This window comes from Ovis aries, chromosome 15 (genome assembly GCF_016772045.2).
Source record: "Ovis aries strain OAR_USU_Benz2616 breed Rambouillet chromosome 15, ARS-UI_Ramb_v3.0, whole genome shotgun sequence".
NCBI lineage: Eukaryota > Metazoa > Chordata > Mammalia > Artiodactyla > Bovidae > Ovis > Ovis aries.
This window is the reverse complement of record NC_056068.1, coordinates 66,099,534-66,104,679: the sequence shown is the minus strand read 5'-3', so window position 1 is coordinate 66,104,679 and position 5,146 is coordinate 66,099,534. Positions and strand designations below refer to the sequence as shown.

At 43.4% G+C, this 5,146-nt stretch overlaps 1 pseudogene; it reads left to right on the top strand.

The window, feature by feature from the left end:
* The first annotated feature begins 622 nt into the window (after positions 1–622).
* Positions 623–4,166, top strand: LOC101107200 (nucleosome assembly protein 1-like 1; annotated as a pseudogene).
* The last annotated feature ends 980 nt before the right edge of the window (positions 4,167–5,146 follow it).

Genomic DNA, 5,146 nt, shown 5'->3' with positions numbered 1-5,146 from the left:
ATCCTTTCTCAGGTAGATTCCCTATCTCTTCCTCTTTTGTTTGGTTTGGTGGGCAACTCTCCTGTTCCTTTACCTGCTGAGTATTCCTCTGTCTCTTCATCTTGGTTATATTGCTGCATTTGGGGTGGCCTTTTAATATTCTGGTAATTTGTGGAGTTTTCTTTATTATGGAGCTTCCTCACTGTGGGTGGGGTTGTATCAGTGGCTTTTTAAGGTTTCCTGGTTAGGGAGGCTTGTGTTGGAGTTCTGGTGGGTGAAGCTGGGTTTCTTCTCTCTGGAGTGCAGTGGAGTGACCAGTAATGGGTTATGAGACGTCAAAGGTTTTGGAGTAGCTTTGAGCTGCCTGTATATTGAAGCTCAAGGGTGTGTTCCTGTGTTGCTGGAAAATTTGTGCGATATGTCTTGCTCTGGAACTTGCTGGCCATTGGGTGGAGCTTGGTTTCAGTGTAGGTATGGAGGCGTTTGATGAGCTCCTATTGCTTAATGTTCCCTGAATTCAGGAGTTCTCTAATGTTCTCAGGCTTTGGACTTAAGCCTCCTGCTTCTGGTTTTCAGTTTTATTTTTACAGTAGCCTCTAGATTTCTCTATCTATACAGCACCGATGATAAAACATCTAGGTTAGCTTTTTTAGCGCCATCTGCTCACGGAGCCGCCTCCTGCTCCTCCTGCCGCCACCCTGAGTCACTGCTGCGCAGCTCGGGCCTCTCGGCTCCCCACACTCGCCACGGGAGAGCTGAGCTGGAAAACTAAATTTGCCATTTTTGAAAATACTTGGCATTTGTACAACATGGCAGACATCGACAACAAAGAACAGTCTGAACTTGATCAAGATTTGGATGATGTTGAAGAAGTAGAAGAAGAAGAAACTGGTGAAGAAACAAAAATCAAAGCACGTCAGATGACTGTTCAGATGATGCAAAATCCTCAGATTCTTGCAGCCCTTCAAGAAAGATTTGATGGTCTGGTAGAAACACCAACAGGATACATTGAAAGCTTGCCTAGGGTAGTTAAAAGATGAGTGAATGCTCTCAAAAACCTTCAAGTTAAATGTGCACAGATAGAAGCCAAATTCTATGAGGAAGTTCATGATCTTGAAAGAAAGTATGCTGTTCTTTATCAGTCTCTATTTGATCGCTTGATTTGAGATCATTAATGCCATTTATGAACCTACAGAAGAAGAATGTGAATGGAAACAAGATGAGGAAGATGAAATTTCGGAGGAGCTAAAAGAAAAGGCCAAGATTGAAGATGAGAAAAAGGATGAAGAAAAAGAAGATCCCAAGGGAATTCCTGAGTTTTGGCTGACCGTTTTTAAGACTGTTGACTTGCTCAGTGATATGGTTCAGGAACATGATGAGCCTATTCTGAAGCACTCGAAAGATATTAAAGTGAAGTTCTCAGATGCTGGTCAACCTATGAGTTTTGTCTTAGAATTTCACTTTGAACCCAGTGAATATTTCACAAATGAAGTGTTGACAAACACATATAGGATGAGATCAGAACCAGATGATTCTGATCCCTTTTATTTTGATGGACCAGAAATTATGGGTTGTACAGGGTGCCAGATAGATTGGAAAAAAGGGAAGAATGTCACTTTGAAAACGATTAAGAAGAAGCAGAAACACAAGGGACGTGAGACAGTTCATACTGTGACCAAAACAGTTTCTAATGACTCTTCCTTTAATTTTTTTGCCCCTCCTGAAGTTCCTGAGAGTGGAGATCTGGATGATGATTCTGAAGCTATCCTCACTGCAGACTTTGAAATTGGTCACTTTTTACATGAGCGTATGATCCCAAGATCAGTGTTATACTTTACTGGAGAAGCTACTGAAGATGATGATGATGATTATGATGAAGAAGGTGAAGAAGCGGATGAGGAAGGGGAAGAAGAAGGAGATGAGGAAAATGATCCAGACTATGACCCAAAGAAGGATCAAAACCCAGCAGAGTGCAAGCAGCAGTGAAGCAGGATGTATGAGGTCCTGAGGATAACCTGCACTGATCTACCTTCTGCTTCCATGGAAAGGATGAATTTACATCATTTGACAAGCCTATTTCAAGTTTTTTGTTTGTTTGTTTGCTCATTTTTGTTTTTGCATCCTAAAATAAAAATGTCATATAATTTAAAAATAAAGAAAACATCTAGGTTAAAGATGAAAAGTTTCTCCACATTGAGGGACACCCAGAGAGGTTCACTGAGTTACATGGAGAAGAGAAGAGGGAGGGGGTAGTTAGAGGTGACTGGAATGAGATGCGGTGAGATCAAAAGAGGAGAGAGCAAGCTAGCCAGTAGTCACTTCCTTATGTGCGCTCCATGCTCTGGACTGCTCAGAGGTATTTACGGAGTTATACAGGGAAGAGGAGAGGGAGGAAGTAGACAGATGTGGCCAGGGGGATAAGAGAGAGAAATGAAAAGGAGAGAGACAAATCCTGCCAGTAACCAGTTCCTTAGGTGTTCTCCACCGTCTGGAACACACAGAAAGATTCACAGAGTTGGATAGAGAAGAGATGGGGGAGGAAAGAGACAGAGGCCACCTGGTGGAGAAAAAGAAGAGTCCAAAGGAGGAGAGAGTGGTCAAGCCAGTAATCTTGCTCTCAGGTAAAATTGGGTAGTGAAGTTTGGGTTTTTAAATGTACAAAATTGACAACAAAACCAAAAAGCAAAGATTAAAAATCTAGAGTAGAGGTTGGATTTTCAAAAATACAATATTGATGAAAAGAAGCAGAAGGAAAAAAGAAAAAAGAAAAAGAAAGAAAAAAGCCACAAGAATTATTTAAAAACTCCAACAACAACCACATAAAGACTACATGTGGTGTTTGCCTTAAAAAAATAGTGTTTTTTTTTTTAAAGTAATAGTAGGTTATAGAAATAAAAATTAGAGGAGAAATAGAAGACTTAACAATTTTTTTTTTTAAAGTTAGGGAAAAAAGGCAAGAAGGAAAAAAAAGGCAAAAAAAAGAGGGGGGGGAGAAAAAAAAAGGAATGATTGTAAAAATAGTAAAGATATATCTAGCCCTTCTCTGATGTTGTGGGCCATGTGGGGTCACTTCCAAGGCGGTTCCCTGTTTAACTTCTTCTGTTTGCTGGTTTTTTAGGCTCACTAGTTCAGTCGCGCTGTGGGGAGGGAGGGATGCTGCAAACAAATAGCACTGTCATGTGCACACAGTGTCTCAGCCCCTCTGGACCTGTCCCTTCTCGTGGGGCACAAACCGCTCCGGTTCTGCGATGCTCAGCCAGGAACCGTCTGAGGCCGGCTCTAGGCTGCGTGCACCTCCCCGGTCTAAGCCACTCAGGTTTGGCGCTCAGGTAGCCCTCAAAGGCTCAGATTCAGTTGGAACTGTGTTTTGTGCCCTTCCCAGGTCCGAGTAGCTCAGGAGTTTGGCGAGCGCGGTCGCTGCGACTTGTCGCCTTTTCTGTCTCTGCTGCTCAGTTTTCTGGGTGTACTGCTGGTGCCCCTTGTGAGGCAGATGGTGACTGTCGAGCACCCCCAGAAGTCTTAGCAAAGAAGCCTGCTTGCGGTTTGGTAGGTAAAGTCTCTCCAGGGCTGCAATTGCCCTTTTCCAGTCCTTACAGCTCTGGCTGCCTGTCCCCAGTGGGGGATGGTCTGCAGCCAGCTATTTCCGATCCGTCCTTTGTTCTGTGCGTGGTCCTGGCGGGGTCTTATGTTCGAGCTTTTTGCGTGGTAGCTATCCCACAGTCTGGTTTGCTAGCCCAAGTTAGATCGTTCTGGTTGCACGTGGGGCGTTCCTGCCCGATTCTTACAAAGCTCTGCAGCCGGCGCCTCCCGCGCGTCCCTGCCCTGCCCCCACTTCCCAATGGCGGATGCAGGCGTCTGTGCTGCTTTTCCACTGGGGGAGTTACTGTTGGGCTTGTAATCTCTTGGTTTTAATTATTTATTTATTTTTCCTTCCTGTTATGTTGCCCTCTGTGTTTCCAATGCTCGCCACAGACTCAGCAGGGAGAGTGCTTCCTGGTGTTTGGAAACCTTTCTTCTTAAAATTCCCTTCCCAGGACGGAGCTCTTTCCCCACCTCCTTTGTCTCTCTTTTCATCTTTTATATTTTTTCCTACCTGTTTTCGAAGACAATGGTCTGCTTTTCTGGTTGCCTGATGTCCTCTGACAGCATTCAGAAGTTGTTTTGTGGAGTTTGCTCGGCGTTGAAATGTTCTTTTGAGGAATTTGTAAGGGAGAAAGCGGTCTTCCCGTCCTATTCCTCCGCCATCTTAGGACCGCCCCCCTCCATGTGCTATTGAATCCAGTTCCTTACTTGCTGTTAGCTAGGATGGTGGGAAGAAGTAAACTTTATCCTCCATCTAGGCTGTGGTGCTTCTCACTTCCCTCACTCAAAACCTCCCCTTCCTATCATCCTGTGAACTGGGTGCAAGGCTACAATCTGACTCCTCCATGTCCACACATCACCCATAACCTGGATGGAGAACAGACACACAAATGACAGCTGCTTTGTCTCCAGAACAAAACGTGTTTAGCTTTTGCTTCAGATGTAAAAGCAAAAGTCACTCAGTCGAGTCCAACTCTTTGAGACCCCATGGACTCTACAGACCACGGAAATTTCCAGGCCAGAATACTGGAGTGGGTACCCTTTCCCTTCTCCAGGGGATCTTCCCAACCCAGGGATTGAACCCAGGTCTCCTGCATTGCAGGCAGATTCTTTACCAGCTGAACAACAAAGGAAACCCAAGAATACTGGAGTGGGTAGCCTATCCCTTCAACAGTAGAGCTAATAAATTATAAAAATTTGAAAGAAATTTTTGAAAAAGTACTACGCTATCATATACTACTTGTTTTCTCTCTATCACATGCACACACATGCACACACACACAATTAAAATAATCCTTTTACCAACAAAAGGAGAAAAGTCTTAGCATGGATTTAGAGATTAAAAACACCAATGAACTATAATTCTTTGGCAGGGGAGTGACTTATTCATCAAATAGCAATGATCTTAAAAAGCAAAGATCATCATCTGTTTAGATAGCGTAAGAGCTCCTAAGTTCATCCATCTTTGTTTTAAAGTTATGATAGGAAACCACACAAGCAAAAACTATTTTATACAAATGCAATTAGTCATTTAGCTTCTTCAGTGCAAGGTTTGTTTATTTATAGACTGAGAAGACTGCAGCCA